Source organism: Sminthopsis crassicaudata, chromosome 6 (assembly GCF_048593235.1).
Source record: "Sminthopsis crassicaudata isolate SCR6 chromosome 6, ASM4859323v1, whole genome shotgun sequence".
Taxonomy (NCBI): domain Eukaryota; kingdom Metazoa; phylum Chordata; class Mammalia; order Dasyuromorphia; family Dasyuridae; genus Sminthopsis; species Sminthopsis crassicaudata.
The window spans coordinates 149215723-149229854 of NC_133622.1; the positions used below are offsets into that span (position 1 = coordinate 149215723).

The 14132-nt window shown below is 34.1% G+C and overlaps 1 long non-coding RNA gene across 1 annotated transcript in view; it reads right to left on the reverse strand.

The window, feature by feature from the left end:
• Positions 1-13662, reverse strand: part of LOC141545759 (uncharacterized) — a 183705-nt gene extending 170043 nt beyond the window's left edge. The window contains exon 1 of the long non-coding RNA XR_012483133.1: positions 13475-13662. This is a non-coding gene — a long non-coding RNA (uncharacterized LOC141545759). The remainder of the gene's footprint in view (positions 1-13474) is intronic.
• Positions 13663-14132: the final 470 nt, after the last annotated feature.

The following is a 14132-nucleotide window of genomic DNA, read 5'->3' on the forward strand; positions in this document are numbered from 1 at the left end:
CGTTATGTATAGAATTGCGCATGTTTAAAATATATTGGATTTCTTGATGTTTAGGAGAGGGGGTGAGGAGAGGGAGGAAAAAAAAACCCATGGTTTTGCAAAGATATGTGTTAAAAATTTTCTTTGCATATATTTTGAAAATAAAAAATATTAAATAAAAAGTATTCACAGTTTATAGCCATTTGTTCACAGTTCCAAATAGTTCTGCAGAAGGTTGGACCAATTCACAACAATCCTGCATTAATATATTTATTTTCCACTTCTCCTTTTGTCATTTTTCTTTTTTGTCATAGCTTTGATTATGACAGTTTTCAGAACTGTCTTTTGATATTTTTGACCACTTTTCAGTTGGGGAGTGGAAGCATTTATTAAACACCTATGTGAGGCATTGTGCTAAATACTTTACAAATATTATCTTTGATCCTTACAACAATCCTATGAGGTCAGTATTATTATTATTATTTCCATTTTACCCTTTAGAAACTGAGGCAGAAAGAGGTTCCTTGTCCAGAGTTACATATTGTGTATTCTTTATAGTCCAAAAGGCATTTTCCTATGTAGAAGTAATAGTGATAGGAACTGGGATAGTGATATAAGTAATTCTCAGTAAAGGACACTTCCTCTCCTAATATAAATCAGGATCTCTCAAGTATTTCTCTTCAACTTGAAGTCTTAGTTGCCTGAGTCATCAGCACATTTAATGACTTAATGATTTAATGACAAGTCACACATGCAATATTCCAAATATATAAGGATTGAACCCACAGTCTACCAAGCTCTAAGACCAGTTCTCTAATATCAATTATTTTCATTCAAAGCAATAGACCTATTCTTGGTCTGATCCTCCTCTTTCCCCTAATATAAATAAATACCTATATGATTTATATATGTGTGTGTGTTGTATCATTAGCTTTCCTTTGACAGTGTCAGTTTATTCTGAGCCTTAGCATTCCTGACACTATTTTTGTAGAAACTTATTATATATCTATACTTGTATGCAGCTGCTTGCTCTTGCTTGTATCTTTTGTACATATTTTTTTAATCTGTCAGTACAAGAATTCCTTGTTCAACATCAGTCTCTTTGAACAACTCTTTCTTTTTCCTGTTGATCATTTTTTTTCATGTTACATGTCCAAAGGTTTATTCTTTTTTTATTCAGTCTGACTTTCTATGAGGAATTATATTTCAGAAAATCCTATCTATCTTTTGTCTGAAATCTCTTTTCTCTAAATCTAAAATACCTATTAGTCTATTTCTGACCTTTCCCTTTTATATTCCAAATTCTAAACTTGAGAGAATCTAAAATCAGCATTAATCAGTTACTCCTTTTGGGTAAGAATCACATCCAAAATAGAATTTTTCCTTGTTGGTTCTTCCACCTTTATAAAGGTGAAATTATAATTCAAGGGAGTGAATTCACTCCCTTGAAGAAATTATAGGCTGTCTTGTGTTTAACAGAACTCCAGCAAATGTCCACATAATTAAATTTCTCCATTACAACTCAATTACATCAATTAATTCCAATATTATATAATCTATGGAAAATAGGCAAAGAAGGAGTCCTACCAAATACCTTTTACAACATAAATATGGTGTTAGATACCTAAATCAAAAAGAACAAAAACAAAGAAAAAACTATACACCAAGTTCCCTAATTAATATTGATACAAAAATCAGGTGAAAAAATATGTTAAAAAAATCCTCCATCACATACCTATATAGTTTCTCAATATGGTTCCCAAGGTCTTCATCTGTTTCTCTTTTCTGACAGGTGATCTGGAATATATTCTAATGACAACAATTTCTGCCTCTCTCAATCTTCATCCTAATGCTTTCCATCACTCTTGAGATTCCTGCATTGCCTCACATAATATACAATTCTGGTATGACCCCTTTTGACCCCTTTCCATTTTTTAGACATCTTGAAAAATCAGTTCCAGAATGCTTTAAAAATGATATCTCCTTAAGCACAGAATTTTTCTGTGTATATTTAATCAGATACAGTTGATCTTGCATTCACATTAGTAAATACCATTTCCATTTTATTTTATACACATAAGTAGCTGAGACAAGAAAGTTTAAATGTAATATCTACTCCAACACCTGAGCTGAGGATGACTTCTTCATAAATGTGACCTAATGTTTCCATTTCCTATTTCCTCATTGTCCTCCCAGTTTCAGCTACAATGATTTCTGGATGAGTAGCTTAATTCAGGTCTCATACTTCTGATCTGCAGATTTATTTCATCCTCAAATTCCTTTTCCCCCTCCCCTGTTTTCTGAACTTCTATTAACTATAACTTTCATTGATCTTCTTTAATATTTTGTAAATGAGATTTCATTCTAAGATTGGAATGAAAATTCTTCTCCACTTAGTAAGAAGATGATGTTCGCTGGCTAAAGCTTTTTCTAATTTATCTTGACTTTTTGCTATGGCTAAGAGCTAAACTTTTTTTTTTTTTTTTTTTTTTTTTTACAGTTAACCTTTTCTTAAACCATTTCCCATTTGAAGGGGATCACAGCTTGACTTAATTTCATTTGGAGTATTCAAAATTTCATGCAAAATCTTCTGCTTATCTTAATTCTTTCTCCCAATTTGTAATCTAGTAATATCTTGTTGGTGACATAACACTGAATAAATCCCACACTAAATGATAGACACATAAATTGAGAGTATTAACTAATCTTGAAAATGAACTTCAGTTTCATTGAGACAAATGAGGTCAGACTTTTTTTTTTTTTTTTTTTTTTTACTTAAAGACATACACACAATTAATAAATGGCAATACCAAACCTCAAGATTCTGATTCCAAATCCGGAACTCTATGATTTACTCAGTGAAATTTTGGGGGTGGATGTTGTTTGATGTTTGCCATTTCCAATGCCCTCATTGAAGACTTTCTAGATCAGTAGGCCTTGTCAAGGATTTAAATGGACTTCCAGAAGCCGCAATAACCTTCATGTCATGATAGATCATCACAGAAGAATTTCTGAACAAGTAAAGCTACATCTTGATAATCAAAGACATTTCATGTGAGTTTGATTACCTTTTATCATTTTATTGAGTCATCCAATAAAAACGGGTTTTTCTATCTAAAAACTAAACTCAGGTATTCTGAGGATGGAATTCTACATCAAGATACAAAAATACATTTAATCATTGCCAAAACTACTCAGTAATTCCAGCAAAGTCTATTGATTCATAAAAAATATATTTCCTAATTATCATTTTTATTTTTGATGCATTCTCAATCTTATTAATAAGCTAACTTATTAAAAGAATTCCTCTCTTCCCATCAAGTAGTTTCTTTTCACTTCACATTATCAATATTTGCCTCTCCTTCTGAAGATAGACTATAGACAGGCAAAGTCTCTGGAGCCCAAAATTTGGTTACCATGCATTTTCCCCATTTAGTATTGTATTTAGTTTTGTAACTATTAGTAAGGATGATCAGGAATTATAGAAAAAATACCTGTGTTGTATACTATATGCCAAGAATTTTCAACATGCTATTAACAGAGAAACATTTTTTTTAAAATATATTATACATTTAAAACTTGAAAGTAATTATAAATTTATAAAAAACAACTTTTTTCCTTTTGCATATAAGAAAGCTAAGTTTGGTAGATAGAAAAGATGTGTACATTTAAATGACTTGTCCATAGTTATACAAGTATTAAGTATCAAAGGAGTGATTGATGGTTAAGATTTATGCACTATATCATACCACCTTTCCAAGTTTGAGGTCTTTTAATCCAACCAGATAATTTTACACATGAAAAAACCTATTCTCAGAAGATATGTGTGTGTGTCAGGGGGTGATTTGTTAAGGACACATAAATCCAGATCCTCTAATTCCACATCAATGAATTAAATTTTCTTTGGGTTATGTGTTATGAAAAAAAAGTTGAATTACATTTTAACTAATATATTAAAAATATTTGACCTTTTTAATGTGTCTTCCTTTTTGCAACAAAAGAATAAGTTCAGCAAAATTATGTCAAATGAGCCAATTCTGACAGTGTTTGCTATGTTTCATATTGTCCATCACCTTTGCAAAGGAGAAAGATTAAATCATATTTTTAAGTCTGATTCAACTAGCCTTTTTTGTTGTTTCCCCATATAATCAAGTTTTAATTCAAATTCTATTCCATCTTTCCCTTGAAAAATAAAAATAAGTTTAAAGATTTTGTTGTCATCCATTCCATGTTCTTTTAATCTTTTATATAAAGCTCTAGGTCTTCATACACCATTTTCATTTTCTCCCCCAGTCATGAAGGACTGTTTTCAAATGTTATATTTTATATCTTGCTCAGATATGTTCCTTCATTCTCTTCAAACAAGACATTTTCATAGAGATTAAAGCTAAATTTTATTAAAGGTGATGTCATTCCATTTGTTAAAATGATTTTAGGAAATTATTAAAGAGGATTACTAATGCTTATTTCTTTGGGACAAATTTGAAATTGTGGTAAAAAAATCTACAGAGATAATGCCTCAAACCTTTATCCCTCACAGTAGACACACACAAATACACACACAGAGAGACACATCTCTGATTATTAAATTCCTTAGCTATTAGATTGGCCTGATGCTCTGATTTTAGTTGCAAAATGAAAGGAGGAAGTGATTCAGGAGTTCAAATGGCTGATTCAATTTAACACTTACCCTTTCTGATATGAATTAATTGAACATATTCTCTTATTGACTAGATAATCTGTAAATATGAAATCATAGACTAAAACAAGTTGTCTAATTCATCCTGATTTCCTGTTTCTTACATTAAACTCTCCTAAAAAGAGATCTGTATACAATTAAAAATGGCTTAAAAAGTTTTCACTTCACAATACGGTGTTTTATAGTTTTGCTGGCCTTTGTCATTGAAGTTGATGTGATGCTATAAGCCCAGTTTTCCAAACTTATGTTCACTGTGGCCTTGCCACAGTGTCACTACTGTCACCTCAGTCCTCTTGGATTTCCTTCTCAGGTATAGCTCTATTTTTCAATTTAGCATTCTGTTCCTAAATCAAGTCCACCCACATATGAAATGTGAAGTTAAGAGTTTCATCTGCATTTGGTAATTTGACCTAAAATTTAGAAATGTGGAAAAGATATACTTTTCAAGTTTCCTTTAGGTAAAATATAAAATTCTTTTAGTTTTCATGTCTTGAAAATTAATATCCCTTTGGACAAGATATTATTTGCCTTTTAGAGTGGCTTGGATTAATGATGGGCCCACGGGACAGAAGATGAGGTGGTGTTTGAAACTCAATCAGGTGTGAAGGGATAGCAGGCCAAACTAATATACTCCCAGAAACTGGCTCTCCAGATTAAGTTCCTCTAGAAAACGTAAGCCTTGGCCATCAATTCCTGTTTATGCAGCCATTTGGAATATAGCCCACTTGGTAGCCGTAGAAAGATAGAGGGTAGAAAGATTTAATGGAGACTTGTTTTGAGCATTCCAATCCAGAGCTATTATGCTATTATGACAAGTTGCTAGAGCAGGGTAATTGTTAAAAAAAAAAAAAAAAAAAAAAAAAGTACCTGAATTCAAAGTGAACTATTAACCTACAATACAACCATGAATTCTGTTCATCTCGTTTTTCAGAAATTACTAGGGAAAACAACATGCATGGAAAATCATTTACACAACATCTGCTCTAGCCACTGCTATAATCCTCTGAAAAGCAACTGAAAGAATCATCATCTGAAGACCTCATGTGAGAACAATATGTTCTACTGGAAAACACCAGGAGTGGGTTAGAAACCATGAAGTGGCAGAGGAAATAGGAAAGTTGGAATGGGGCAACAAGAACAGCACTTTTTTTCCCTCTGGAAAGAAACACATAATCACAAACTCTTTGAGTTAAAGAGAAATCCAGGAATCTTCTAGTTCAACTATACCTGGAAAAGAATTACCTCTACCTTTTACTAAACACATATTCATCCAACTTTTGCTTGAAGATCTCAGCTGAGGGAGAATCCATAACCTTCTATGCCAGACAATTCACTTTTGAAAAGCAAAGAAGTCTTTATTTTCCCCTTAAAGACTAAATCTTTACCCCTTATGGCTAGCATTAAAAGTATCCTACACGTTAATTGACAAGGGGGAAAAAGTGCTTGATCCTTCAAGATAGTCTAAAATCGTGTTCACTCCAGTACTTGCTTTACCTAGCCCTGTGGGGCCAGTTAGAACAAATCTAATTCTTTCTGCTTCTTAGAAATTCCCCTATTCCCAACATTCTTTTTTCCAAACTAAACATGCCCAGTCATTTCAACTCAAAGACCATACCTGTCCTCAAGGAGTTTTCAACCAAATTAAGGAGATGACATGTAAACAAATATATACAAAACAAGCCATATACAAAATAAATAAGAAATAATCAACAAAAGAATGGCATGAGAATTACAAGAGACTGGGGACAATTGACGAATAAAGTAGGATTTTAGTTGGGTCTTAAAGGAAATTGGTGAGGTTAGTAGTTGAAACAGAGGAGGAAGAGAGTTCCAAATATGGGGGAGAATTGACTTATTCCTGAAATGTTAATTTACCAGAGCACTTAAAAACCACCAGTTATAGCCAAGTACTAAGGATATCAATGTATAAAACACTCTAGTTTGACCTTTAAGAAGGCTAAAATTTCATAGGAGAAATGTGACAGATATGTTAAGTAAATAAGATCTGTCAAGAAGAAGTCATGATAAAGAATTCTAAAAATAATCTGTATAGGGAGAGAACACTTCAGGAAAGTCTTTAGGGAGGTAGAGCAAAAGATAAGATTCTAATAGGTAAGGATCAAGAGGGAGGAGGTTTCAGGTACACAAATATGAGAATACACCAAGAGCCAGGGAAATAAGAAATAGGCCAGTTTAATTAGAACATAGAGAAGATGAAAGGAATACAACTAGAAATATCAGTTCTAGCAAGAAGGACCTTAAAAGTCAGACTAAGGAGTATCCTACAGACTAATGGTTTCCACAGTACTGGCCATAACCTGTCCCCTGTGGTATATGATCAGTCAATCTGATTATAGAAAAACGGATTAAAAAACATCATGACCATCCGACTGGAAGTTTGTCTCCAACACACCACCACCTACCCTAATTATATTTTTTCCCTTTCTGTGCAATCTTACAGTCTTACATCATCTAAATTCTGAAACAATATCAGGTTCCCCAGGACAGTTTTAATCTATTGCCTTTAGCACTAGCAACAAGTGCTACATAGGAGCAAGTGATGCATAGGAGGTAATGGGAAAATTTGCATACATCTCTTCCAATCCACATGCCTTTCTCTACCTCTCCTTATTCCATTGTCCATAGATGTTCCAGGTACACTTGAGAGATGGGTTTAGGGTGAGGGGCACCAAATCCTACCCCATTTTGGTTTTCCATGGGAAGTCAGAGGGGATGAATAGGTATAGATACATTTGGATCTTCACTACATATCTTATTACCTTTCTTCTCAAATCTTTTCCTCATTATTTTTCCTTTCAAATAGAAACTTTCCAACTCACTGTAATTATCCAGCTTCATAGCTTCTAGGTCAGCATCTCCTCCTTTTTTCTCCCATACCCCATATATGTAATCACTTACTAAATTTGGATTTCCTATCTTCACAGCATCTCTTACCTGTTTCCTCTCAATTCACACAGACACTCCTAAAATTTAGGCCTTTTTTCTGTTCTCACTGTTACAATGGCTGCTCACATTCTCCCTACCTTAGTCTCTCCCCACTTTAGTTCACCCTCCACATAGTAGTTAAAATAAAGCACAGATTCAATATGCCACTTTTAGATACACACACACACACACACACACATCATCAACACAAAAGGCGAGGGAGGGGAGGTGTGGATTCTGGAAAGATGATGGAGTACATTTAAAAATTCCAAGCTCTCCAGATTTCCCTCGAAGACAAGACAAAATAGTGCTTTAGAGTGAATGTAGAGCAATAAAAATAAAGAAGAGTTGAGGCAGAAAAATGCTCCTCTTGGTACAACTGGAGAATATCCCAAAAAAGCTAACAGGACCAAGGTTTGGTGCCAGTGAAGTGCAAACACCTTGAGACTGGTTACCCTGAAACGGCAAGTGGTAAATCCTTGGGTTAGCTGACTTAGGAGTTAGCCTCAGCCCCAGCACAGGAATTTTCATCTCTACTAGGACAGGGTGTGGAATTGAGTAGAGGAAGAATGAGGGAACCTCTACAGATAAGGAATTAACAGGCCAGGTTGGTTGTGCTGCTCAACCTTGGCCCCTGGGCAAGAAGGAACCAGCACAAACTGGATGAGTACAGAAGCAATGGAGTAGGACACTGCTGACTGTGGGCACTTACAGGAAGGCAACATTCTTAGTTTTGGTTCCAGACTGGGGAAGAACTTGATGAGGTTCAGCACAGGGCAGAGACTTGTGAGAACCCCTTCTGGTCAGCCCGCAGGTCCCTTGTAAATGAATTTATAAACCCAAAAACTTAGACTGGAAAAAAGAAGTTTATGGTTGGAACTGAGAAGCCAGCCTTTGCTAAGAAGGCTGACTTCCTCAGAGGCAAGGTCCCAACAGAGAAGTCTAGCAGATGAATACTGAAGATAAAGTTCCTAGCAGAGAAATCCCAACTGAGAGGTAAAGAGGGGTGTGGTCCTCTTAGGGAAATAGGTGAGAGACATAAAGAGGGACTAACTCTGAAAAGAGAATACCTTCTCAGTGGGCAGAGAGTCCTTGTGGGCAGCCATGCCAAAGGAGGTTCCAAGGAACCTGGCATGATTCCTGCTTTGGCCTCTCTGCAAGGAGTTGAGCCCACTTGCCCCTTTTTATAATTGAAACTTGACTAGGGGGCTGGGTGCAGTTTGGGGTTCCCTACATCAAACTGAAGGAGAACCTGAGTCCAGAAGCACCAAACTTCTAGAGGATAGAAATGATTATAATAATGCTATAAATAAGTATGTGTGTGTGTGTGTGTGTGTGTGTGTGTGTGTGTGTGTGTGTGTGTGTGTAAAAGAGAGAGGAGGGAGAGAGAAGAGAGAGAATGAGGAAAGAAAGAAGTGAGGGAGGAAGAAGAGAGAGGGAAGGAGGAAAACTTATAGTAATTATATGAGACCAGGTGAAATTTTCTCAAAAAGTCTGTGAGATAGAGTGGGTCATACCTTAGTCCCAAGTTGCAGGAAGTCACATGATTTCTAGGACAAGAAAGGTCAGACCCTAAGTCCCAACTTGAGGAAGTGACAAGAAATGATGTAACCCACAGAAAGCAGACATTGATGATCATTGGTCAATAATGGTTACTTTCTTATTAGTCCATACAATGAAAAGCCTTGGGTCTTTTGCTATTTAACGAGCTTTACTATTTCTGATTTACCAGGTCAAACACATGCTGTATCTGAGATGCCTCCTGGGTGTGCTTGGGCCTCTCCATGAAAAGACTAAATAAATGCTTTCTCTTTGTATCTGAAGATGTCTCTGATTAATTAATTTGGGTAAGCCAGTCTAGCACCCATCCTACACAGAATGTCATAGCCAAATTCCAAAATTCACAGGTCAAGGAGAAAATATTACAAGCAGCAAAAATTAATTAATTAATTAATTAATTAACACTACAGCACTACCACTAGAATCACACAAGACCTAGCAGTGGCTACATCGCCACAAGTCGGGAATGTCTGAGCAAGTTGTGGTATATGAAGCTAGTGGAATATTATTGTTCTATAAAAATTGATGAGCAATCTAATTGTAGAAAGATCTGGAAAGATTTGCATGAACTGATGTTAAGCAAAACCAGCAGAATCAGGAATACATTGCACATAATAAGAGCAAGAATGTACAATGATCAACTATAAAAGACCTTGTTTTTCTCATTAGTTCAGTGATCCAAAGCAATTCCAATAAAGCTGCGTCCAGAAAAAGAACTAAGGAGACTGAATGTACATCAACACATGCTATATTCAGTTTTTTCTTTTTTTTATCTCTTCCATGGCTTTTCCCTTTTACTCTAACTTTTCTCTTCCATTATGATTCATAAAGTAATATAAAATAAATAAATTTACTAAGAAAAAAAGAAGACTACAGGTCTCAGAACACTAAATATCAAAGAGCTAAGAACTGGGGTTGCAGTTGAAAATATCACACCCAACAAAATTAAGTATAAGCCTGAATGGAAAAAAAATGAAAAAGTGGATATTCAATAAGTTGCATAGAAGTGAATATCATTTGATTCTAAAAAACAAAATCATGTAGGAAAAGGTAAAAAGAGTAATTATGTTATATGAATGAGGTATGAGAGCAGAACTAACACAGAAGAATTATATGGGAAAGGAGAGTCCTGGAATCCTCATATCTAACATGGGTTAAAGAGGGAACAATACACATATAACTAAAAGGTTACAAATCTAAAGTTATAAAGAAATAAGAAGGGGAGGTAGTAGGATAAGGTGATAGTATAGGAGGATGTGTAGATTAGTGGGGATAGAGATAAGGTGTATTGATTAATGGGAATAGGATAAAGAGGGAGCAAAATTTGGCAGGGGTAGGGAAGGGAATCTTAGGTAGGTGGCTTGGGTAGGTTAAGTAATAGCAAGACAAAATAGCAGGTAAAAGTGAAGCAGAAGAGTCAGTAGGGATAGGAAGTAAGAGATACACATAAACCTAATAACAGTCACCAAGAACTTATAATAAACTTATACAAGAACTTATAAGAAAAAAATCAGGGATAGTGATCATAATCTTGGACAAAGATAAAATTAAAATAGATTTAATCAAAATTGAAAAGCAGGGGAATTATGCTATGTGTCAGTCATATTAATCAATATTATTTAAGACGATCTAAAATAACTAGACAGTATAAGGTTGGAATATTTCTGTGGTGTAGGAAATTATGAGCTCATGGATTTAGAAAAAATATGGACATATGGAAAGACTTAGGACTTATGAAGAATGTTATCAATCTTCAGAGAAAAAGGGGACAAATAAATATAGTACAATCCTACACAGATGTATATGATTATGGATATTTATGTATATGTATGTATATATACATACCTATGAGGAATCAAAGAAAAAATGAATAGCTCTAAATACAATATGTAATATATGTTATATAGACTTTCTTGAAATGGAAATTTATTATCTCTTATTTTGAATGCTTTCTTATGTTCTGAGTGCATTTGGCAATTTCTTTTCCTTCTTTTTTTTTCTTTTTTTGAAATAAATTTTTAAAAGCAAAAAAAAAAAGAAGGTCTGAGGGTAAGGTGGAGGGATAGGATATATGGTGGTGATATATAAAAGTATATATAGATTAACAAGAATAGGATAAAGTGTGTAGATTAATGGGAATATGATAAAAATAGAGGGAAAGAATGGGGGAAAGGATAAAGGACAGATCCTTGTAGAAGGTATAAGTAAAGTTGAGGAGTCAAGAAGGAAAGGAAATAAGAAAAAATAAGGAAAAACACAAACATAATAATAATAAATATCAGGAGTAAAATATGTTAGATATAAAAAATCAGGAATAGTAATAATCTGAAAATTAAAGTTAAATTAGATTTAATTTTGAAAAAAATAAAGAAACAAGTATATGACAGCCATATTGATCAAAATTCTTTTGGATTATTTAAAACAACTAAACATTATAAGGTTGGAATATTGGTAGGGTATAGGAAATGAAAGGTGAAGTTAGAAAAATATGGAAAAACCTGGATTTCTGAAGGAAGATGTTATATATATTTTTAGAGAAAAAGAGGACACTATGTTCATATATATGTGTGATTATAAATATCTGTGTTAAGTATATGTATGTGCATATATGTAAATGTATTGTGCATACACACACATATACCTATAAATATATCCACACTTAAATGTAATGTTTTTTTGGGAGAGCAATAGGAAAAAGGAAAAAAGAATAAACTAAAAAGTACACAGCAAAAATCAAAAAGAAAACTTACCAAGAAGCAAAGATGAACAACTGAACACAATGTGTAATATATAATTATAAGCATTCTCTAAATTATGCCATCGATAGAATGGGTAGCAAGGAGAGAGGATTAGGTTTAGAGGTAAGAGGTGGTGAGTTCAAATATAAGCATATTGAACTTGAGTTTCCACTGGCAAATCTAGATGGGAATAATCAATGAATGGAGTGTATAGAAAGAAAAGAGGTCTGAAAGCAAAACATTTGGGTAAATTCTTCCGTAGGGAGCAGCAGGAAGAAGATAAAACAGGTATTATGTGAACATTAACATACGTATATACATATTATGCTAGATAACTGTTGGTATTAGAAACACAACAATATTGGACTATGGAGTATCCAAATGAATTTATCTATTTCCCTAAGTAGGACCTTCAGTATAATGATAAGATCATTGGAATGATTTTAGAAGACCTGGTTTTAAGTTCCATGACTATTTTAGCACAGAAAAGTCATGTTAAGTGTCTGAGCTTCAGTTTCCTTGTTAATCATTATATTTAATTACTTACTTATATTTATATTTACTCAGTAAGAATCCATGTAGTGAAGGAACTCATATAGTGATAAAAAAAAAAAGTGATACCAGGATGCTCTTAGGGTCTCTCTGAAGAACTTTAGAATTGATTTCATGACATGGGAGATGTTGGCAAAAGACCATCCAGAATGGCATGTCCCCATGAAAAAAGTACCATTCTCTATAAGTAAAGCAAAAGTGCAGTAGCTCAAAAGAAATGTGAGATGCACAAATTTAGAGAATTCATTCCAAATGTTTACACAGACCACTTGTGTCAACCTGTGGTAGGGTCTGAGTCCATATTGAACTGATCAGGCATAATCAGACATACTGTAACTTGCCTCTAAATTAGTAATGTCATTTTGGTCCTCTTCGAGAGCTCAAGAGGAATTGTGATTTCATCAATTTGGGAGTTCCTTTCAAGAGTGCAAATGATATCCCATCCATATCTACCATAGGAATTAAGTTCACTATAGAATGCATTAAGGCCTTCATTCCTATCTTCTTACATCAAGAGAGTTTTAGTGAAGTACACTAGTCATATGCCTGTCATCTCTCACTAATAAACCATCTTTTCTTTCTGTCATGCAATTCTTTGATGACAATTTATATTCTTGCTCTTTTTTGAGTTCCTCTTTGGTTTTATGGTACAGCATGCTCACCCTTTGCCAACTTTACTATTGATGAGATTCTGATTGTTATCCCCACTCCAAATCTAAACCTTCCCCAGTCCATACCTCATGGAAATCCTTAATAGCTGACAAGTATAGGTACAGGTCTACATGGTCTATAATTCCACCATCCATCAAGTCTAGATATCAACCAGTAAGAAAGTAGCACCAATAGGATGTAGACCAGGACATAAAAGCACAAACTTTAATTAAATCTTTCCTCTGATATGGTACCTATACAATCTTACCCATTTTGACATACCTGCTCATTAAGAAAGAACTAGGAGAGCATAGTGTAAGGCTAGAAAGAGATCCTTGACAATTCTTACCCTGAGAACTCAAACATGTAGAGATTCTTTCCTCTCCTACCCAGTCCTTTTCTTTTTCTTTTGATGATGAGAATGTTTGGCTCCCTAAGCATCACTCCTTCCCTGGTATTTCACACCAGAAACTTTTGGTCATCTAACCATCTACTTCTTCAGAAGCCAAAAACTATTACTATGTATTTTTCCAAAATAAGAATTAACTACATGTGAGAGAGACCTCTGCATTCTCCTAGCAACCATAGCTGTAAAATAATACAGTCTCACCCCAAACAATGTTTTGAGAAGTGACATAATAAAGGCATTATAATGTTGTTATGGCAACTAGAATACTTTGGATTTTATTCCCCTGTATCCAGAATTTAAAAATGTTACCTAAGCAAATAAAAACTCTCTTAATAATTAATCAACTTGTATTCAGTATTTTTTATTCATGTCTGTTTACTACTTATCTTCCCCTAATTCTCATTCTAATTAGCCTAGTACTTATCCAACTTGGATTTTTTTGTGGTTGTTAATTAAAGCATTCCAGTCATTAGTGTATACGAAATGATATTAAGGTTCTGATCCTGTCAGGCGTCTGGGGTAGGTTTCTGCCTTTGAATTTAACATCATTACGCTATTCATTTTCTTTATGATAATAGCTGTTCTCAAATATTCTTTT